The sequence below is a fragment of the Notamacropus eugenii genome, chromosome 6 (assembly GCF_028372415.1).
Source record: "Notamacropus eugenii isolate mMacEug1 chromosome 6, mMacEug1.pri_v2, whole genome shotgun sequence".
NCBI lineage: Eukaryota > Metazoa > Chordata > Mammalia > Diprotodontia > Macropodidae > Notamacropus > Notamacropus eugenii.
In genome coordinates, this window is record NC_092877.1 from 345729918 (window position 1) to 345754453 (window position 24536).

The 24536-nt window shown below is 38.6% G+C and overlaps 1 long non-coding RNA gene and 1 pseudogene across 1 annotated transcript; one reads left to right on the forward strand and one right to left on the reverse strand.

Annotated features, from left to right (window-relative positions):
• The first annotated feature begins 431 nt into the window (after window positions 1-431).
• LOC140510102 (uncharacterized) lies at window positions 432-22387 on the forward strand. The gene is made up of 4 exons (XR_011969089.1): window positions 432-649; window positions 12507-12628; window positions 14577-14625; window positions 22058-22387. It is a non-coding gene; the product is annotated as an uncharacterized lncRNA (long non-coding RNA).
• Window positions 15669-21223, reverse strand: LOC140510101 (large ribosomal subunit protein uL16-like; annotated as a pseudogene).
• Window positions 22388-24536: the final 2149 nt, after the last annotated feature.

The following is a 24536-nucleotide window of genomic DNA, read 5'->3' on the forward strand; positions in this document are numbered from 1 at the left end:
GAGAAAAGAAAGAGATAACTTGTTATTTAACATGGGTAAACTACTTATATCCCTATATGGGCGTTACCTCCCTCTAAATAAGTACCTGAAAAGGTCAGCCTAAAGGGGTCAAGGTCTCCCATTGCATCCTGGGCTGTCTCCAGTCATCTTGATGAATATCTGGTCACTGGAGGCAGATGACTCAGGATGAGAAAGTGAGGTTGGTGACCTTGCACAGCCCTCTCTCACTCAAAAGCACATCAAGTGCAAGTTATGTCATCATTTCTCTGATGTCATGGCCCTTTTCAAAAACAAAGGATGAACATACAGTTAATGAATGACATATTTCCTATTCAGTTCTCATATGCTAAGTAATTCAGATTAACATTCAATAACCATTTATTAAGTGCCTACTATATACCAGGAACTGTCCTAAAAGCTGGGGATACAAATAAGAGAAAGAGATGGTCCCTGCCCTCTAGGAGGGATGGGGATTAGCAAGAAGTATCCAAAACAGGGGAATATTGTTCCACAGAGTTGAAGCCCTGCAGAGCAGCTGGTGGAAAATGGAGCTGTCAGCAGGCTGTGGGCCCTCTAGAAAGGAAGGGTTCAGCAGGAGTTCTGTGCTTTTCACTCTAACCCTCAAGTCAGAGGGAAGAGGCAACTGAGGGTAAGTTGAGAAAATTTCAAACCTGGAGTCCTTCTTTTTGCTGGTGAGATTTTGAGTTATCAGCTTATCCTGGGGTTAAGGGGAGGGAGATGCTATTTTGTGGAGTTAAAGTCAAGTAGATCATCTAATGGAGTTTTCCATATGATTAGATTGCATAGGAAACTTTTGATACCAAGGCTTCTTTAATAGAGAACAGACTTTCATTTTTCTTTTTGAATTTCCCACCACTTACCAGTGTCATGAATGGACCTAACATTTTTATAACACTCGAAAGTTTGCAAAGTATTTTCAAAATATTATCTCATTGGAGCCTCACACCAAGCTTGGGAGATATGTGCTATTTTCATTTCCATTTGAGGATGATGAGGAAACAGAGAAGAATACAGTTTTCCCAGGGTCATACCAGTAAGTGTCTGAACATAAGAAATAATAAACATTACTGAAAGACTTTTTTCTTCCAATCTAGAGAAAAAATGGGGAATTAGTTTTTGCTTTCAATCTAGAGGAAAAATTGAGGAATCCAGCTTAATGTGTCTGATAGATGGCGTCTCTCTTCTTCATTCTTTGCCTTGGGGATTTCTCAGGAATGAAAACTTCACAAAGAATTAGTGCAAAGCCAGCATCTGCAATGCCTTGCATGTGGTTATCTGATTCTATATATTCATTTAATTAAAATTCCTTAAAGACGAAGGATGTGTCCAATCCTTAGGTATTGGCTAGCCAGTTGACTTTTGAATCCACAGATGTTTGAATCTATTTTGCCGTAGTCCATGATTCTGCCAAATTTCTTTAGAGTCTATGATCCTTTCCAGGGCATGGTACTTTAGAGAGTATAATAATACAATTAAAGACCAACATCAATTATCAGTTGTACAGGAAAGGGGGAAGTAAGAAAGTATTAGTCTTGGGGAAAAAGATATTCCTAGAGACATCTAAAAAGGGATGGGCAGGCAGTAAGTATACTATTACCTTGAGATCTGCAGATGTCAGTGCAACCTCAAATTGGTATTGACCTAGTAGTTCTAAATGACAAAGAGACGTTCTAAATGGCAAAGAGAACATTGTTAGTGACTCTACCATTTGCAGGATACTGACATGAATTTCTTATTTTTTTTTCTTTTTGGTAAATAGTATTTTTTTCCAATTACATGCAAAGATAATTTTCAACATTCATTTTTAAAAGATTTTGAGTTTCATCTTTTTTCTCCCTCCCTCCCATCCTCCCTTTCTCCCATCCTCCCTCCCCAAGGTGGCAAGCAATCTGGTATAGACCATACATGTGTAGTCATGAAGCATATTTCCACATTAGTCATATTATGAAAGAGGAAACAGAACAAAAGGGAAAAACCACAAAAAAATAAAAAATGAAAAAAGAGAAAATTGTATGCTTCTATCTGCATTCAGATTCCATAGTTCTTTCTCTAGATGAGGATAGCAGTTTTGATCATGAGGACTGACATGATTTCCAAAGAAGTATACTCAGAATCACTTGTCCAAAGTCTCAAAGCTGTGACTATACATCCAGCAATTATCTAAAACACTTATTAAATGCCTGCTATGTACCAGGAAATATGCTCAGTGTTAGAGATACAGCAATAAATATGTATATGTATATACATGTATACATATATTTACACACATACTTACACACATGTACACACATACATATATGTACATAGCTGCATGCCCATATAGACATATACATAGATATGTACATAGATATACGCACACATATGATCTACATAACAACGTTGAACATTAATATTTTTCCCATTTTACAAATGAAGAAGGTGAGTCTGAAAGCCATTAATGCCTTACCCATATCCCTCTTAGTAAGTCATTTCTAGTAAGTTTCTGAGAGAGTATAAAACTCAGTCTTTGTAGCTCCAAGTCTTATACTTTAAGAAGGCCTAGGTAGGACACCTGTGCAAAGGAATGAAAATGCGAGGTAGGAAGTTTTCAACAGCAGTAGCGAGTAGGGTCATTGGTTAGAATAGAGACTACATCACTAGGAGTTGGGTGCAGTAAGCCTGGAGAGGAAGGCTGGGCTGGAGGCAGGGGTAGTGGGGATTTAAATGCCGACCTGAGGAGCTCTCACTTTCTTCCTGAGCCCAGAGGGATCCCCCCAGTGGGCCATCTCTCTAAGAAGTCCCCCATAATAAACCTTTGCTTAAACAGCTACACTAAAATGAGCCTGACTCATTTCCTGTCAATGCCACCCTATCTATTCTGTTTCTGGACAGGTCTAATGGTTTATAATTCAGCACAGCTTACCTCACCTCAGGTAAGTTTTGTTTTCTAAGTGCCTACTCTGTGCAGATCCCTGTACCAAGCTCTGGAGGAGCATCGTAAAGGCATGATCCCTTACTTCATGAAGTAAGCTTAGAGTGATAGGTTAATTTAACACATACAAAGATAAGTATAATAAAACCATTCTTCCTTTTTTGAAGTGAAGTCTTTTGTCTTTTTGTCCCTTCCACCTACTGGTCTAGTTTTGTCCTTTGGGTCTAATCAGTCATCTGTAGGATATTTCTTTCTGGTCCTTCTTAATGCTAATGCCTCCTCTCTAAGGTTATCTCCAATTTAGCCCACAGTCTTCTTGTTTGCACGTAATTGTTTATATGTCTTTCCTATTAGACTGTAAGCACATTGAGGGTATGGACTACTTGCGTGTCCATTTCTTTATATCTCTAATGCTTGGCACAGTGTGTAACCCATTACTGTTGTTCAACTGCTATTGTCAGTTGTGCCCAACTCTTTGTGACCCCATGAACCAAAGCACTCCAGGCCCTTCTCTCTTCCACCATCTCTGGAGGTCCTTCCAAGCTCATCATCATTGCTTTTATGATACTATTTATCCATCTCATCCTCTGCCATCCCCTTTTCCTTCTGCCTTCAATCTTTCCCAACATCAGGTTCTTTTCCAATGAGGCCTAGCCCATAATAGCTGCTTAATAAATCCCTCTTGACTTGACTATTTGAAGACATTTTGAATCCACAGAAATTGCAGTAGTGATTTCTACCCAAAGCCCATTCTTCTCCAAATTAAACTTAATTTTCCCAGGTGTTCTTCACATGACGCAATACCCAGTCAACAAGTCAAGTCAACAGGGATTTATTAAGTCCCTATCACATGCCAGGCATCATCATTCCTTCTCAACAAGTATCAGTGGTTCCCTATTGACTCTCAGATCAAGGAAATACTTCGCTGTTCGGTATTTGATGTCTTTCAGAATTTGATCCCAACTAACCTTTCTAGGCTAATTTCATGTTATTCTCTTCCATACGTTCTAGGTTCCAGTCAAATTACTACTTATTTATTGCTACTTGCTATTACTTTTAAATATATAACAAAGTTATCATGTAAATTTCTTTTTTTTCTTCCCTCCCCACCTTCATACACACACACACGTATGTAAAATCATTCTATACATACTTCTATTTATCAGTTCTTTCTCTGGATACATCTCTAGGGTAGGGGGAGAAGAAAAAAAGAAAGTTACATGACAATTGTACATAATAGATCTGCAGTTTCATAGGTAATCATTTTTTCCCTGTTCTACCTATGTTATGGAAATGCTTGTTTTATTTCTTAAGTTCAGAATAAAAAATAGTTAAAAAAGAAAGGACATGGGGCTTGGTATTAGAAGTCCTAAGATGAAATCCCCTCATCCCATTTATTAGTAGGGTGACACTCACAAAGTTACTGAGCCTTATTTTTCTTACCTGCAATAAGACATGTGATCCATGCTTTCATGCACTGAATAAACACCTCTTAAACATCTGTTGTAATCATTCCTCTCTGGTAAGTACTTAGGGAGATATAAATGAACAATTCAGTTTTATTAGGAACCTACTATATTTCAAGGCATCTCCCTGGCTATCAGGGCAACGACAAACTAATTCTCTACAGAGAATCTGGGCATCATAATATTCGGCTGAGAGGTAGGGTGCAATGGGTAGAATATTAGACTTGGAGTCAGGAAAACGTGTTCAAATCCCACTAAAAGCACTGTTTAGCTGTGTGACCGTGGACAAATCGCTTAGCCTATCTGTCTATCTCAGTTTTTTCATGTGAATGGGGTAATGATGCCATTTAAGTCACAGGCTTGTTGTGAGGATCAAATGAGATAATTAAGCTATTTTCATTATCATCATCATTCTCACGGAATTGTTGAGAGGATCAGATGAGATAACAGATGTGAAAGGGCTTTTTATCCACATCACGTCTTGTTTCTTCTCTCCTCTCCTTCCACCAAAGCTTTGCCTCCTATCCTACCCCCTCTCCTAGTATGGTGAAGTGAGAAAAGTCCTGGATAGAGAGTTGGAGTACCTGAGTTCAAATCCTGACTGCCACTTACTACCTGTATGACCTCAGACAAGTCACTTACCTCCCTTGGGTTGTAGTTTCCTCTTCTCTAAAATGAGGGGTTAGGCTATTAATTCTCTGAGGTTCTTTCTAGCTCTAAATGCTATTGAATTCTGTTTGGAAGCCATAAAATCTGAAAGTCAATTAATTTTCTCTGAGTCTCAGTTTCCTTATCTGAAAAATGGAGTTGGATTAGGAGACCTCTAAAGTTCCCTCAGTCTATTTTCCCATGATTTCTATGTTAAGACCTGGGAAATGTTTGGGAATACATTCCATTTCTCACTTGGGATTGTAAAATTAATCTTAAAGATAAGAGATTGAATAATGCATGATACGTACTACAGTTCATATGATCATAGCTCTAGAGATGGAAGAAATTGGAGAGAACTTGTCTTGTTATAGATACAGAAACCGAGGCACAGAGAGGTAAAATTATGTGCTAGCCCAGCTGGAGTCTGGACCCAGCTTCTCTGAACTCCATACTTAACTCTCTTTCCCTGACATAACACTGCCTCTCCGTCTTAACGGACAAATGTTCCCTCTTTGTCCTACTCTGCTGCATTTAGTTAGGCAGTCTTAGTACATCTTGGTCATTTAGGAAATGCTGGTTTTTCACTCATCAAGTCAGAAGCTCACAGTGAAACAGCTGAAAGGGAGGCAGGAAGAGACATACCAAGCAAGATACTAAAAAGAAAGGAATGAGAGAGGAAGACAAAGAATGAAGGAAAAGAGTTAAAGTCATCAACCCAAGATCTTGATGTCTTCGGTCCTCAGAAAACCCATTCCGCTGGGGAACATTCATCATCAGCATGGTGCGTCCTCTTCAATTACATTATTAATGTTGCATTACATGAAATTTATATTCTAATGCATTTCAACCGACCTAATCCATCAGAAATGACATGTCAAAAATGGGCTTGTCTGCCTGAATAATTGGAGAAGAGGAGGCCTTCTGAAATTTGGATTTTAAACGAAGTTAGAGAATGTTAATAAATTTTATCAACAATATCCACATAGTTTTTCTTTTGGTTCTCTGTTTTTGTCCCTATCCCCCAAGAAAGCCTAGTGCCCACTGAAGTAAATATGGCAGCCAAAGCTGGGCTGCTGGGTACCCCTGCTGGTGCTGGACTGTGGCACAGTCCTACTGACTCCATTTGCCACCTGAATCCACTTTGTAGAGCAAACCCTCTTCATTTCATCCTCTGAACAGAGTCTGTTGAGATGCCTATTCTCAGAACACATGACTGCTTTCTCTTCCCAGTCATTCTGGGGAAAATCCAAGCTGAGAATCATTAGTGCTGGCCTCCTGCCTTCCTATGATCAAACATACCAGGGAACCAGAATAAGAGCAAATATTTTGGAAACTTGTGCTCTTCTCTCCATTCTATCCTTTCTCTCTAGCAATAGCTGAAAAAAGTACTTTAAAAGTCTGGAGTAAATGATATGGTGATTGTATCACTGAATCTTAGATTTAGAGCTGGAAAGGACTTCAGAGGTCATATAGTCATCTTATTTTACAGTGGAGGAAATAGGCATAGGATATTACATGACTTGTCCAAGGTCACATGAGTAGTAACTTAGAGTAAGATTTAAGTGTAGGGTCTTTGATTCCATGATCAATCCACTCCTGATAGTACCAGGCTGCCTTGCATAAGGATGTCTTGAACATGCCATCTGAGCATTAGTTGAAACTACTAACTAAGGATGCCTAGCTTGAAGAAAAGATGTCTAAAGAGGGCATGATAGTTATTTTCAAGTACTTGAAGGACTATGATAAATAAGAGATATTAGACTTGTTTTGTTTTTGCAGGAACAGTAGAACTAGGAGTGATAGGTGGAAGTTGCAGAAATATGGATTATACCAACCTCTGAGGAATTAAAAAAATAAATCCCACAGAAAGGGACGTAGATAGGCCAATGGTGCGTATGAGCAGATGGCAATACAGGATCAATGAGGAACTTCAAAGAAAAGCCAGAGTAGATGTACTATAAGGAGAGAGAATAGACTATTGGTGTGAAAAACCTGAGGGATGACAAGCAGAGTGGCTGCAAGGGACTTTTTGTCCAACAAAACTTTATGTCTCTATTATCAGAGAATAAAATTTGGGATCTTTTAGACCAGAGAATTTACAATTTTAGATTAGTCAGTTATCATGTATGTATGCATGCAAGTATATGCATGTGCATATACGCGCATATACACATACACACACATAGAGACATTTATATACACACAACATACATGTGTATATACGCATATACCCATGCATACATATACATACACATATACATATATGTATGTATATACTTATATACACTCACATGGTTAGAACCCAATTTTTATATTTGGCATTATTCATTCCCCCATTAGGAGGATGAGATTCCGCTAAGGAATTTATAACAGAGCAGTTTATAAGATGAACTCTAATACAAAAATGAATTCATTTAAAAGTTGTCAAATTAACTTCAGTTGTAACAAAAGATTCTAGGATGGGATATATGATCAATTTTAAAACACTACGCATCAAGTGAGTTGTTTATAATAAAAACACTTTCAACTTTCAACAATGTTCAAATAAATAATCCCTAACAAAAGTGAATGTGTTTATAAGGCATTTATGATAGACTACAAGTCATTCTTCTTCTAAGATAACCAATTGGACTAATTATATTCTTTTCCTTAACGTAGACCCGATATTCATGAAAAAATATTATCATATCTTGGTTTCACAAGTCTTTGCATCATTTGCCTAATTATGTCTATACCATTGTGAGAAATATACCATTGGGAGAAATTAAACTTAACTTATACAGGAATACACAACCAGCAACAACAGATAACAAGGTTAGATACTTACTCATTTAGTTGTTTAAAATATAGAAAGGACTAAAATTTTAGGCTAAATAGCTCAAATCTTATACTGCACCTCAAATCTAGTTCAGCATTAAACTAAGAGAGAAAGGTCTAATATTGTGTTTATCCTGATCATCTCATGTGATTATAGAAAATTTCCATAAAAGAATAGGGACATATGTAACCCATATAGTAAAGGAATAATGTTTCCCTAACTTCATGTCAATTCCAGGCAAAAGTTACATAGATAACCAACTGCACTGAGTCAGACTTAAAGTCAGCCAGCTGGGATACTTTCCATTCAAGAGGAGAGGTCACCCTGGAGAAACAGAGTCAGGAGAATCCTACCACAATCCATGCCAAGTCATTCTCCCAACTTTTTTCCATGAGAACTCTACCCACAGTTCATGCATCTAAACCCCATAGGGTTGTTGGCATTATTCATTCATTGGATGAATAGCATTCCTTGATGACCATACCAAGAGTCAGACTGAGAATAATATTAACAGTTAACAGTCCAACAAGGTTTTAAATAGCCTATTCCAGTAATCATAGTTTTGAGTGGATTAAGTTTTCAAGGATGACATTCCCTAGATGACAAGTATTGACTATAATATCACATTGGTAACAGTAAGATATTAATCATGAAAAATTGCAACTTACCTTGACATAACTAGTACTCACGCTAAGTAGATACCTTTCATTCCTAAATTCAACATAACACAAATTATTTTGCCTTAGGATGCTTAATAAGAAATAGCAAAAGACTTAGAATGGGATGTGTAAATATAATAATTCCAAATTGAATACAGAGAACAGATTGAATGAAATATTGTCTGTAGTAAAACATATGCAGTGACTCAAGTAGTTTGTATGCATTTCTAACGTTTTCTAATCCCAGAATAAATAACAAACATAAGTAAAATCAGATTTCCTATTAAGGTGACAGAAGATAGCTCTTGGTTAGTTAGTTAGTTAGCGTAGTAGTAGTAGTAGTAGTAGTAGTAGTAGTAGTAGTAGTAGTAGTAGTAGTAGTAGTAGTTGTAGTTGTTAGTTAGTTGCCTAGAATAAAGAACCAGGTAGACAGATTTATATGGAAAAATGGATTAAGAAGAGTCCACTTCAGTCTTCTTAAGGTAATTTCCCTACCTTATTGCCAGAAAGAGCTATTTACTAGCCTTAAATCTCAGATTTCACTTCCATTGAGCTGCTGACTGCTGAATTTTTTTTTTCAAAAAGTATTCATTTAAGGCCAGTCCAAGGACAAAAAACAAATGTAAGAATGAACCTCCAAAAAGAATATTCAGAGTCCCCAAAAAAGGCATTCTTCTCAAACAATGAAGTCTCATTAATCACAGTAAGTCCAGACACAATTGTTATTAACCCCATCAAATTCTGCAAGCCAATTACTGTAAGCCAGTTTAGGCTTACAAATAAAATTTATCATGCTTTCTACAAATTATGCTATTTTTTTTTTTACTTAAACATTCCTTCCTAAAGTATTTCTCTTGCTTAAAAAAAGCTTAAAGTTTATTCTGATGTTAAAAAGATAATCACTCAACTTTCGTGAATTAAATTAGTTGGAAACCTCTAAAATGACGGATATTTCTCTCTTGTTCAACCTTAAAGCAAAAATAAATCTTAAAAACTGGTATTTATTAAGACTAAGTTGGTGCAAATTATCTTTAAGTAATATATATCCCCAAAGTACTATAACAAAATAAATTCCTAATTACCACAAATTCCTAAGTGCCATCTCAATCTAATCAAAGGGTGTTTGTAATGGGAAGGATATTCAGTTTTTCTATGCCAAAAATATATACCCAATTAAATTAGCCTTATCACAATAACAAAGTTTACCTGGTCCTTTATCTTAAAATATAATACTAGAAGTCAAGTAAATAGTTATATTCTGGAATGTTACATGAATATGTAATAGTTCACTTAAACTCCTAGGAAAAGAACATTAGTCAGTTTCCGTAAACATCCAGATTGACATATATCTCTATGTCTGTCTGTCTGTCTGTCTGTCTATCTATCTATCTATCTATCTATCTATCTATCTATCTATCTATCTATCTATCTATCCTATCTTAAGCAGGCTTGAAAATTATACCACCACCCCCATTTTGTGCAAGGATTTCCATTTAACCTAGAAAACTCACACAAGGTTAATAAGATTTTATGACTATATGGTTCCAAGAATCCTTGGACAGGAGATTTTACAAGGTCTTTTCTTTGTACAATTATCAGTTTTCTTTTAAAATACCTATTTAAATACTTTATTAAAACAATGACTCCAAATAACATAGTTAAGAAACTCATAAAATTTTAGGTGAAACTTCCTCTCAAATAACAGTACTTCAGCCAACACATGATCAGCAGGGCTGATAGAATGATGTAACAGCTTCCTAACCCATTCAGTCTCTCTTTTTTTTGACAGTACAGTTCTTAATTTAACATCTAGATTATAAGAGAAATTGCTAATATTTTACCAGGTTACATAATATCAGAAAATATAAAAATATAACAATATCATAAACAATACTACATATTTCAAACTTCCACGGACAAAAACATATGAAAATCTGAGTTGAGATAAAATCTACTTGTGTGGGAGAGCTTTTACTCTGCCTTTTTTTTTTTTTTTTTTTTTTTTTACTAATTTTAGATAGGGGCATACTGGTAAATGTTTAACAACAAGCTCAGGGTTGGGGAATGTTCCCACTGCACATTTTTAAATTTAATCTTCATTATTAACATTTTGTCCATCACTTTTTAAACTCTAGGAAACAACAAAACACTATATCAGGCTCTGATTTGTACTTGCTGATTTCCTGGGGTGTAAATGCTCACACTTATAATTGAATAATTAGTTCTCTCCATAGCTAGCTCCAACGTACTCCTGCTTCTGGGTGATCTTCAGTTTCTTTAGTGAATGCAGTATTCCCTTCTTCAGCGTTATAATACGAGGATTGCAGTAGGTATCAGGAATCAGGTTAATGATATCTCTAGTCTGGGACTAGAAAAGAGCAGCCTGTTGGAAAATCCAGAATCTCAGCCCAAAATAAAGGCTGAAATTGTCAACGTTTGGACTTGCAAAATAGACCAGTCAATGGAAGAGGATTGGGCTTTGGAGTTGGGGAAAGGCTATTCAGAATTAAATAGCTAAAGCTGAATCTTAGGACAAAAGAAAGAAGGAAAAAACCTGATATCCTAGGTCTTCTTTGGAAGGGAAAAGAAGGGATGCTAAACTGCCCAAAAATATTAAAAACCTGTAGTAGTAGGCAGAGAATTCTGACTGATACATGTTCTCCCAACTGCATGGAGGAAATAGGATGATTTTGGTTAGTGGAGAGCATGATTTCTGTCCTAAGAGAAACACTGCATGTCTTTACAGTTGTATCATACTGAGAATTTTCCTTGTTCCTTCAGGCCGTATTTCAGAGTGTTTTTATTTCTTCCAGATAAACATCTTGTAATAAATTGCATGTTTGATCTAGAGAAAATACCAAGGCAGTTGCCAATTCAGAAAACATTGAATCTAATGGGCTAGGAGTGGTTCTACCACTTCTCATGTTACATTTGCCAAACAACAAAAATTGGAATGAGCTAGCATGTGAAAAAAGCAGAAAAAAAGAATTCCAATACAGGAAGAGAATAATGTATAAACTCTTTCTGGTCTGTATCATATCAGGGTAAAGTTATTCTTGTTTTTTTTCTTTCTGTTTACTGTACATGTCAAACACAAGTGAACACAAAGTATCAACAGTCACCCAAATGAAACCTTCTTTACAGACAATCTCCAATCATCCCATAAAGATATTCATTTCAGGTGAAAATGTTTTTTCCATAATACTACTGTCTTTGTTGCACTTGAAAGGTATTTCATCTTTCCTGCCCTACAAGCTATACGAACAGCACCCATCTCCACCTAATGCATAGTTCAGATCTTCAGTATTCCACATTCACCAATTCAAAGACCATGGTGCACACTTGGGAAAAAAGAAGAATTTCTTTTTATTTCAATGAAGCCAGTGGGAGAAAAAGATCATGAATATTTCACATGGTAACAACTAAAAATTCACATATACATACACATATAAATATGCACATGCATACATATAAGCACATACATATATGCACACACGTGCATATACACACAATATATGCACACACATAGACAGTATTAATACTAAGCTGGCATTTTCAAGTTCATAGATTGCTTTGTATATGTTACCGCATTTGATCCTTCAAAAGTTTCTAAAAGGTAGGAAAGACAAGGATTATTTTCCTCATTTTACTGATGAAGAAATGCAGTTTGGAGAGCGGAGGGTGGTCACCAAGCTAGACTGTCTTGATTCAGTTTACAGTACATGCAACATTTCTTTGAACTGTCATACTTAGATAAAACTGATTTATGTGTATGGATGCAAAGTTATTCAGTAAACATATGAGGGATTTCCCTTTTCCATGGCTTCCTCGCCAAACCCTCTGTATTTCTTGTTTTCAAAATTCTTGAGATTCCACATGAATAGTTGGCCCAGATGTTTAGGAGGGACAGATGGAATGGATGAATGACACCAAGTATCCTTTCCAGAACCCCACTTCAAAGGATAAAAATGTCTCCCCAGGAAAGTAGTCTCCCCTGAGGCTTGGCGACCCAGAGTATAACACCCCCTCTACCCCTAGTTCTTGAAGCCAGAGATCACCAAACAGTAGAAGAGTGAAGAGTCAGAAACAGATGCTGGGAAGGGTAAGTGGGAAGACAGTAATTCTTGGAGTACTATTGTTGTGTGTGACTGAAACATTTTGGTTTTCTGCGCTCTGCAGTCTTAATAGAACAAATGGGCTGATGTATGGCAACTGACTCTGCTTATATGTGTTCTTTTACATTGTTTTAGATTTTTCCCCCTAGGGGCAGCTAGGTGGTGCAGTGGATAGAGCCCCAGTGCAGGAATCAGGAGGACTTGAATTCAAATCTTACCTCAGACACTTGACACTCCCTAGCTGTGTGACCTTGGACAAGTCACTTAACCCCAGTTGCCTCATCCTGGGTCATCTCCAGTCATCCTGATGAATATCTGGTCACTGGATTCAGATGGCTCTGGAGGAGAAGTGAGGCTGGTGACCTGTACAGCCCTCCCTCACTCAAAACAAAGTCAAGTGCAAGTCACGTCATTATTTCTCTGATGACATGGTCTTCTTTGGCAACGAAGGATGAACATACTTTTTTTCCTAATGCCACTTTTGAAAGTGGCAAGAGGAAGTTCATTTGCTAGGATCCCCTCTCTTGGGTATTTAAAGTCTTCACAAGATGGCTCCAAATCACCTTCCCATCCATGTTATCCATCACTCCTCTTCAGTAGCTCTATGGGTGGTCCAGCCGAATTGGCCTCTTTACTGTTCCTCATGGAAGACATTCCGCCTCCTATATATGCCTTTGAATATGTAGTGCCTGCCATCCATCTCATGCCTTGTAGAATTCCTTGTTCCTTCCTAACTCAGCGCAGATGCTACCTTCCACATAAAGTCTTTTTTTATACATGGATTTTGGTTTTATTTGTATATATCACTATGACCTTATTGTAACTGAAATCCATTATAGGATTATTTAGTCTTAGCTGCACAAAAACAGTAATGCTGTTGTGGCAGACCAAAGGAGAAAAAGGTGATAGTTATAGTTCCTTATATTGTAAACATTTAATATATATACTAACTTCAAAAAAGGTATTAAAAAATTTACCTAGACAATTAAGGAAATGATGTCCTGTATTTCCATTCGTATTCATCAATAGTTTATGATGACAGAGCATCTGCTCCTTTTAACTACCCCAGCAGTAAGGTTTCTTCGGCTAAGGATTTAACTTTCAAAAAGAACTAAAGGTACTGAAGTGCTATACAGCTACGTCTACTTAAGCCAACACATCTGGCTACTAGTGTCTCTACAGAAAACATTCTTTCTTTATCTATGAAATTTCTGTCTCTCTTGTTAGAATATAAATTCCTCGAGGGAAAGACCAGTTTCATTTAGAATATAAACTCCTAGAGGGAAAGGCCAATTTCATTTTTGTTTTTGCCTCCCTAGCACTCAGCACAGTATTGGCACATAAGAGGTCCTAAAATATATGCTTGTTAGCTGGAGATTGATGGGGATTTCATAAGTCACCCAAAACATCAAGCTCATTAACCACTGAGATAGTACTGAGTGAAGAAATAAACCCAGGAGAGAATATACCACAAGAAAGAGGATAGACACATGAGTTAGACCAGAACACCACTGAGACTCCTTCCAACTCCAAGATTCTGAGATCCATAAAATGGATATTCCTGTGGTGTTTAAATAGTGAGCAAAAATGATGATGGATGTTCATTGTTGATATCTATGAATGTTGGAACATAGATTTAGACTGGAAAGGGGCCTTGAAGATTGTTTAATCCAATCCTGTTATTTTGCAGATAGGAGAACCAAGACCCAGAGGAGTTGGGAGATTGACCCAAGGTTACCTTTGGTAAATCTTCTAATTCTCACTGAGCAGCACTGCCTCTCAAGATCAGGGAACTTTGAGAAATATTTAGAAAAAGGGAGAATACAAGAAGACGGTACAAGTTGAGAAACCGTATAAGCTGGGAAAAGTGTTACAGCATTTAGAGCTGGAAGAGATTTTTGAGGCCATAGTCTGTGCATCTCCTTATTTTTACAGATGAGGAATTTGGGGTTCCCCTCCCATGGCAGATGAAGAGAATTGACTGGTAAGTCTTTGAGATAGAATTGGACCTTCTGGACTTTAAGTTTACAGCTCCAGAGAACATATTTCTAGCATTTCATCTTTTTTAAATGGTATCTAGCAGGGCCACCCCTGAGACAACTTAAGGAAACTCTTTATTCCGGCTTTGGCCCATGTCTCCTTTCAAAGTGCCCCATTCTTCTACATCTCTGCAAGTACCCAATTTTCCTCATTTTTCCTTGGCTAGCTAGAGCTCCCAACTTTAGTCCTTCATCTGATCCTTTTCATGTCTAACAGCAGGGCAGTTAGGTGGTGCAGTGGATGGAACACTGAACCTGAAGTCAGAAAGACCAGAGTTCAGATCTGCCCTCAGACACTTATTAGCTGTGTGATCCTGGGCAAGATGTGAATGACCTATAACGTGATGTGAAGGAGTTTCAGTCAGTATCTCTGGAAGGATAATCTAGATCAATGTATCTGAACCTTCACCAATGAACTCAATCTACCCTAAAAGAACATTTTCATGACACCTTGTGGAAAAAAGAGTGCCAGTGTTAGATATTACTATTCCTCAGTTATGTATGACTCTTTGTCAATCAACTGTCCACACCAAAGATATTGGAGTGGTTTCTCATCTGTAAAATGAACTGGAGAAGGAAATGGCAAACACTCCAGTATCTTTGCCAAGACAACCCCAAATGGGATAACAAAGAATCATATATCACAGAAATGACTCAGCAATAACTTAATCAATGCACTGGCGAAAGCATTGAGTGACTGGAGGCTCCTCTTGGGTTGGGAGATTAGAAATGGAAAATCAGTTTTTATTATCCCCATCCATTTTCAAATAACTCAGATCCCCAGTAAGAAAACTCTCACTCCACTCCACCATGCCTTGTGAGGCAGCTAGATGGTGAAGTGAAAAAAAATGCTAGACCTGTAATCAGGGAGGCCTGAGTTCAAATCCAACCTCAGACACTCACTAGCTATATTATAACTGGGCAAGTTACTTATCATCTGTCTTCCTCAGTTTCTTCATCTATAAAATGGAGATAATAATGGCACCTGCCTCCCAGGGTTGTTAGGAAGATGAAATGAACGATTAACCAAACATTTTGCAAACCTTGAAGTATGATGTAAATGCAAATACTATTTAGTCATCTATTTATCAATGTATCTATGTACATTCATATGAAATTTCCAAACTAAATACAAGTTCATTGCAGCCTATAAGAACCTGTTGTAAGAGTCCTCATCTAGGAAGTCCCGACTTCCCGGATCCTGTGATTCCTGATGCAGACATGCCAACAGGTTTGTGACTAATGCAGATATCACTGCTCAAATCCTTTGCTGTCTGCTGGTTCTGGATGGCTCCAGCAGTCTGGGGTACAACGAATTGCACAAGGCTCTCCCCTGAGGCATGCATAATACAAAGGAACACAGATACATGAAGGGAAAACTGCCCAGATGGGCAGACTCCCCAGAGCCAGGTTACTCTGCTACAGAGAGGTGGTACATGGTTCTATTGCTTTCCTTCCCTGACAACACAATCACCTGCATAGCAAGATGGCTCCTTTCAGCAACATGGGCTCAGAGGCAGTGGCTAGCCCTACCTTTATTGAGTGACGACAGGCATCTTCAGAAGCAAGGGAATATGTGCCCTCATCAGGGCTGTTGGCAACAGCTGGTGCCTTCTAGCCCACTAGATCAATTATCTCCCCCTCCTGATGGTGGAAACACCTGACACTTGCATTCAGAGGAGGCAGATTCATCCTTAATCTCATTCACAAAGAGCCTCATGTTGGAAACATAATTAAAGTCAAGAAATTAATAAGGAAGAGAGAATGACAGGGCTAAGTGAAGGTTTAATTACTGTTGAACTAACCATAGGCTGGGGGAATTAATGATTTCTATTGGCTACATTAAGACTGTGCATGGGTCTTATGGGCTCCAGATGGGGAGAGATGGTGATGAATGACAGCTACCAGCCAAAGTCTCTACACTCTTACAAGGAAATGATGTGTACTGTCAGAGAGTTCCTGGCATGGAGTGGCAGGAGAAAATGAATGCATTAAGGTGGCATCCATATCCCAAAGTCCCCATGACCCTGCACTGTCAGTACCTGGAGAGTGGTAATTCATGGGAACTGTAATTGACTGCCTTTGATAGATAGCCCAGAGCATTCGTGTACTTGGGGACTATCATTTCCAGATGGGAAATCTATACCCTTTCAATTGCAGAGAATTATTGTAAAGATAGCTCAAAGATTTCTTTACCGTGCCCCACCTAGAATGTCCTGGTTAGACCACATCTGGAGTATCGTGTTCACATCTTCAGTGCACAATTTAAAGACATTAATATATGAAGAGTGTTTCAAGGAGGATAACCACAATGATGAAGGATCCTGAGTCCATTCATTAGGATCTTGGGATGACAGACCAGGGGCTTGAAGGGACCAAAGAGGCTGCTTAATCCAACTTCATTTTACAAATGAAGAAACCCATGGTGGTTAAACAACCTGACCAATGCCACACAGGTAGTAAAGAGGTGGTATTTGACCTCTACTTCCAGAGTCAATGCTGTACAAGGACCATTTGAAGAAGTTGAGCATGGTTAGCCTGGAAGAGACCACTTCTAGACTCTATTACGATTAACAAATGCTCACTCAGTTACTTCTTTGAGTTTCATTCAGTCTAAATTCATAACCCAACCTGATCTATATGTTGCCACAGGACCCAGATGGCTCCAGAGGAGAAAGTGAACCTGGTGACTTTGCACAGCTCTCCCTCACTGAAATCCAGTTCACTTGCATGTCATGGCATTACCTTTCTCTTTGAGAACTAAAGACAAACAAAAATAACCATCACCCAACCTAGGAGCTATTCTCTATTGTCCCCCTGGGTTACTCTCCTTCCTTCCTTAATGAATTTAGTGCCTGACTCAAAGTCTTTCTCTACACCCTGATGCTGGCTCCTATAATGGAAGACTTCATTTAGTGATATCCCCTCAAGTGTCCCAACTTCCAACTTCCTCAGTCAGAGAGATGTGATTTCATTGGAACAGAGAATTCTGAGATGAGGAAACTACCGATTCAAGTGAATAAATTATCTTTATAGCCTTAAAGAGTTGCCTGAGGGTAATGAGAAATTAGGTAACTTGCTCAGCATCTTGATGGCATCAGAGGCAGGACTGGAATTCGGGTCTTCTTGTGTTGGAGACCAGCTCTCTCACCTCTGTGCTATGCTTCTCAAGTCTGAATCCAATGGCAATAGAAAGACAAAAGCAAAACACAGACAAAAACCAATTACTTGCACTTAAGGATCTTCTACAGAATGGAAACAAATTAGCAAATTTAGGAAGGATTCAGTTTGTGAAGTAATTTAAATGCCAAACAAAGGAATTTATTTATTTTTATCCCAGGACAATAGGGAATCACTGGAGTTTCTTGAGGAGGAGGATATGATATCGTGCGTATTTTAGGAATTAAATAAACTTCATGTGGGACTTTGCTCCTTGAATTCCTGAATCTATCAATCTTTGCAACCCCTGCACAATGTACAATGACCTTGCACATGGTAGGTACTTACTATGTTTGAGGAATTGAATCATACAGCCTTTGAGCCAAGCACAATAAGCTATGGCCGTTTCTTAAGCTCCAGATACCTGCCAGGCACCGTTTGCTTACTTCAGTTTAAGCTTCCTTGTAGAGCCAGCTGCTGCTAGGCATACTGCAAGCTTTATCACAGGGGTGGCAAAAGACAGAGCGGAGTGTTTATTGGGTTTGGCTCTGATACAGCTAACAGTGTTATTTTTAGGCCTTGGCAGTTGCAGACGAAGGGTGGCTCCTCTCCTTCCATTGGCTCCTCCCTGCTGTCCAAACATCTTTGGTTCTGTGATGCTTCAGGGGGCAGCGGGGGATAATCTACTGTAGCTTGTTACTGTCCTTCACAACAGGAAGGGAGATTTCAGAGGATGCACTCAGCTAATGAGGTTCCAGGAACTTTAGCTCTCAATTTTCCAATCCCTTCCTTCACATACACTATTATTTGATCAGTGTCCCTTGGGTGGACAAACAAGGAAATGGTATCAGGGATTCATGGATTGATGAGGGAGTGACAGGGAACTCAAACTATTTGCCCCTACCAGGGAAGGGTGAGACATAATGCACCGAGTCTCAGAGTTGGTTAGAAGGGACTCCAGGCATCATCCAAACAAGAATTCTTGTTTTATCATCTCTAGCAAGGGGTCATCTAACCTCTATTTGAAAAGCTCCAATGAGGGGGAAGCCATTGACTCCTAGGGAAGCTCATTCCATTTTTAGACATCTTTAATTATTAGGAAGTGATTCTTTGCATCACTCAGAAATCTGCCTCTCTGTAGGTTCTGCTCATTACTCCTAGTTCTGCCTTCTAGGGTCAAATAGAACAAAGCTAATCCCTTTTGTATGTGACAGCACTCCCAAACACTTAAAAACAAGTTGTCATACCCCTTTCCTTTCTCCACCCCCCAAGTCTTCTTTGTCAAGCACCCGTATTTCCTTCAACCAATTTTCACACAGCATGGGAATATCCATTCACCATGAGGCAACTGGTATTGAACAATTCCTGGACATTGTCTCCCTTCATTGTTTTATCTAGCCCTTTTATTCTCTATTTAATCCAATACACATTTATTAAGTGTTTACTGTAAGCCAGGCACTGTGCTAAATTCAGGGGATATATCTGGGAAAAAGATCAACAGTGTGACCCCCTCAAAGAGATTATATTTTATGGAAAAAGACAACACAAAAGGAAGCTTAAAAGTGAGTGGGAGGGTACCAGGGGGTACCCAGCATAGGCACGATGGATCATGGAGTAGAAACTAAGCAGAGCTGGTGAGGGAATGTAGTGAGTTTTCTGGAAAGTTCAGATCTCAACTCTATAAAGGAAGGCATTGGGAGGAGTTTAGGGCTCTATCCTTCAGCCCTTTCAGTCAGTGGCAAGAGGTGCCTGAGGGAATTCAGAAGGTATTGAATATCAAAGATAGAGTCACTGAGTATGATGCTGAAATTTCATATCATCAGTTTATCCTTATTATGTTATATTAAACTGAGGCTTAGCAGGGTTGACTTGTTCAGTGTCACAAAGCTAATAACTCCCAAAGATAGAACCAAAATCCAGATCTCTTGGATCCTAAATCAGTGGTATTTCCTCTTTACTACCACTGACTTGCACAAATTGTCACTATTTCATGCATGGGAGTATTTTTCATTTATTTTTTTTTGAAAAAAAAAAGACGAGATTTGTAGCATTTGTCAGAATAGCTTTTATGGGAAGGACTGGGGTAATCTTCAAAACAGATTGGAAGAAGCAGAAGACACCGTAACTAGGGTAGCTAAGATACTTCAGAAGTAGAGAGGGAGGAAAACAACAGAAGCTTCTTCCCAAGATCACCTGGGCGTGATGCCAGAACACTGTATTAGTGAGGGAATTCTTTCACCAAATATGGCTGTATCATCCTCACACAGGCTTCCAGATCACCCCTTTTCAAGCTGATGACAGAGCATCCAAAGGGATGGGTCCCTGAATTATCTTATTTGTTCCTTTCAATGACTAAAATGATGGGACTGGAAAATGACCCATGTGAAGAGAGATTGCTCAGAAAAAGTGGACAGCTAGAATATGAATTGATCATGTTTTGATCTATTCCAGAAATATAACTGAGGAAGCCATGGACCCTGGGCTTCTTGAACAATTCAATCAAACAAGCATTTTATTTTCATCAAACAGTGTGGGTGTACTTATGGCTAAGATGGGAGTGCACAAAGATAACAGCTTTTAAAAACACATGAAATCATTCCCTTTCATGATGGTTAGAATGTATGTCACTTGTCCAGTGGACTCCAGCTGGGGATATAGTTGGCCCCAAAGCCACCAGTAATGAGCTATCTCAAATTCATCTGCCTTAAATTCCATGAATGCCCACTTTATTTATATGTAGATCTTCAAGCAACCAGGAAACTTGAACTTGGTTTCATTCAAAGTCTCCATTCTGTGTCTCTTGTTTTGGACTTTGATACAAAGATATTGTCAACATATACATACAAGAATGTCAGCACCATGAGATTTTCCAAAAGTAATTCACATGCCTGTATGGAGCCTATTGATCTGAGCATAGGACAACATTTTGCTAATTCAAATAATGTGGAAATGGTGCAATCCAATATGAATGTAGAAGTGATCTTTGCTGCAACTATTCGTTACATATTTGTTGGCATGGATCCGAGCAGCCTCCAAGGTTTCAGAGGACACTCGTTCATATTCCTCAGGCACCATGTAGCCACAGAGAGAAAACTCATCAACTTCTGACTTTTTCAGTCTAGGTCAAAGATTCACAGCTTTGCATCATAGAAGTCTCTGCAGAGATGGGATTTTGGACATGGCTTGTTCTTTTAATATCTGTAGCTATAAACAGGGCAGTAGCCCACAGTTAATGGAGACAGAGAATGTGTGACATATACTTCAATAACCATTTATGGAATGCTGGGCATACAAAGAAAAATGAAAATTAATCTACATTCAAGAAACTTACGTTCTGCGTTGGAATATAGTTGCTTATACACACTTGCATATGCATGTATATATGTGTGTACATATAAATAAATATGAAACACATTAAATGGTAAATGTAATATATGTATATATACCATTTATATGCACATGTAAATACATGTGTGTATATAAGCATGTACATATATACATGCTTACGTATACACATGCACCTGCACGTGCACACTGATATAGCCAATATATGTATATATATCTTGTGTGTATATATACACATATGTGCATATAAATGATATATATGTACATATCTATGTATATACACATATATTACATTTACCATTTAATATGTTTCATATTTCTGACTCCCCCAGTGGCTGGAGGTGAAGGTGAGGAGGGAGACAATTTCAGGCACTGGGGACTGCCTCCAAAATGGAGTAGGAAGTGAGAGACTGAATGTTTTGCACAAGGACCAGCAAGTAGGTCTGTTTGGTTCAGAGCAAAAAGGATGAGAGGGAGAGGAGAATCCTAGATACAGAGGTAAAATAGTCCAACCCCTCATTTAAAAGATGAAAAAACTACAGGTCTGAGTACAGAAACACTTACCCAAGGTCCATAGTTCAGTTAGGACTTAGGCCCAGGTCCTTTGATTTCTGATCCAGGATCCTTTCCACTGTACCATACTACCTTTCCAAATCAGTTCCAGAAAGGTCTCACAGGGAGTGAGAGGTAGAGCAGGGAACTAAGTATTGTGAAATCAGTTCAGAAAGGCAGTTTTGAGCCAGCTGTTGGTTTTCCAACTGATCCTTGCTGTTTTTGTCAAACTTCTCTCCAGACTCCTTGAGTTCTGCCATATTAGTCTCTTGGGTGCAATGGAATTTACAAAGCAGTAACTCCTCAATGTTCTTTTTTCAGTCTACTTTTAGGAGAGAAGGCAAAGCACGAGGGGAAAAGAACTGTCAAGAAGTTAACAGAAGACAAAAGGAAACAACTTCTAGTCAGAGTACTAACACCAGGACAAATTCAATTATATCTCCTATGTGAGAAGGTTGGGACAATGAGGTGATGAGGGGTAGGCACATCCATGTATTGCTCCTCAAAGGGGATGATTTCCTTCCAACCTTGAGCCATGAGGTGGAGCCAATAGCTGAACTTTTCTAGGAAGCTTTGCGAAGCACCCAAGTCAATGTTTTCTGCTTACAGTGTTTGAAGGCCAGCTTGGACACAATAAACATCACCAAAGGAGAGGAGGTAGTGAGTATTAAGTTTCAGGAATGCCTTGAAAAAGAACATTGCAAATGACTGTAGAAGATAAGGCCATGGGATTTTGATTCGGAAGTGATCTGATAGTTAATTGTGAGAGTGATTGCAGAATCTTACTTAAGAGCTCATGTATAAGGAAGGCCTTTGTAGCCTATTTACAGGATTAGAACTTATGGCCCAGTGGCTACTGTCCCTCACACAGAATATTACACAATAGAACAAGCAATGATGAAAACTGGAAAATCCACTTTTATGTAGTATAACTTACCTCAGTCATGGCCATCTAAGCTCACCTCTGAATTTATAGGGTTTAAAGAGAGCTCCTGGGGAACATGAGGAACTGAGGACCCTGATATGCCATATCTCCTACATCTGTATGTACTATCCATCTACTATATCTTCATTCCTCTCCAGGCTGATTTCCTATCTTTCTCACACTTTCTCAACAATACCCCTGAAACTTCTTTACCTTGGGAGCTCACCTCACCCCTAGACTTCTCACATTGTAACTACCCTTTGTCCCTTCACCGTGTGCCTCTGATTAGCTGGGTCCTCCCAGAACCTTATTTTAAAGAGTATGCCCAGTCAGCCATGTCTTCCTTCTTCTCCAGGCTGCACACCTGAGTCTCATGATTTTCTCTTCAATGCCCTCACCTGGGTGCCTTTATGTTCCCTGATCTGCCCGCTTTTCATCTTCCTTTAATCTATTGTCTTCCTCCATTAGAATGTAAACTCATTTGGGATAGGCCCTGTTTATCTGTTTATACGTGTATTTCCAGAGCTTAGCACAATGCCTGGCACATAGTAAGTACTTAACTTAACTGCTTGACTTGCCTTGATTTACTGTTCAAAATGAGGTCGCTGAAGGGTGGTGAAATTATAGTCATGATAGAAAGATTAATCTATTTTGTCCATGCTAAAACATGGACAAGGAAACAAATCTAATGCATTTCTGAAACATTTGTAGTGATGAGGGTTGGAAAAAGAAAGTCCATGGCTTAAATCCTATGCTCAGTCAGGAGATTCAATGAACAAAGACATCTCATTTCTTGGTATTCTGTTTAACTGAGGTTGTATTTTGCTTGCTTTACTCTGGGTTTTATCCTTTCTGACACAATCAAACATGGGACTGAGGCTTGCTGGAATACTGAAGATGCTTTTTGAAAGTAATTAGTCAATCAATCTACTTTGAGTCATTTACTATGCTAGGCACAGGGGATAGAGAAAACAAAGAAAGATCGCTATTGTCCTTGAGGAACTCTAAGTCAGGGAGAAAATGTCTATATGAATATATCTAAGATAGATATGAGTGATTCTTGGAGAAGATGACTGCTGCTGGAAGTATCAGGAAAGACTTCATAGTAAATATGATGCCTGAACCTGAGCCTTGATGGAAACCAGGGAGTCCAAGCACCTGAACTCTGATTACTTCATCACATCACTGGCATTGTAGTTTGTGGTCAGCTTCAGAAGCAGTCAACTGGATAATTATTCTGGTCCTGTCATTTTTTTCTCATTCTAAAGGCCTAGTCACACAGTTTGTAATTCTTATTCATTTTTTCCTCTGATTAGTTTGCAAAACAACTTTACAAAGCAGTACTCTCCTATGTTCCCTGTATTCCTGATAAGGTACAGAATGGCCAAGTGACTTTCTAAAGAAGACTCTCCTCCCTGCCCCAAAGTAATGGCAGAATGAGGATTAGAATTCAGGAACTACCCCCTTCCCTTTTAGACTTCTTAATGAGAATCAGTGGTCAATGGTTCACTTTTGGCAGAGAGGAGGGTTACATGGAGAAAAGGGGTCAGGAAACCTGAGTTAGAATTTTACCCCTTCTATTTACTTCCTACGAAATCTTAGGCGAATCATATAATGTGTAGCAGAATTATAGAACCATAGATTTAGAGTCAAAGGGGGAACTTGGCATTGTCTAGATCGACTCCTTCATTTTATACATGAGAAAACTGAGGTAAGACAAAGTGTGGTGCAGTGGTTAGGGGGCTAGGCTTTGAGTCAGAAAGCACGTTAGACACTAACTTTGTGACCCTGGCCGAATCACCTTACTTTTCTGTTTTGTTATCTATAAAAGACTGACCTTTTCTAGCTCCAGATCTGTGCTTCTCCATTGCCCAG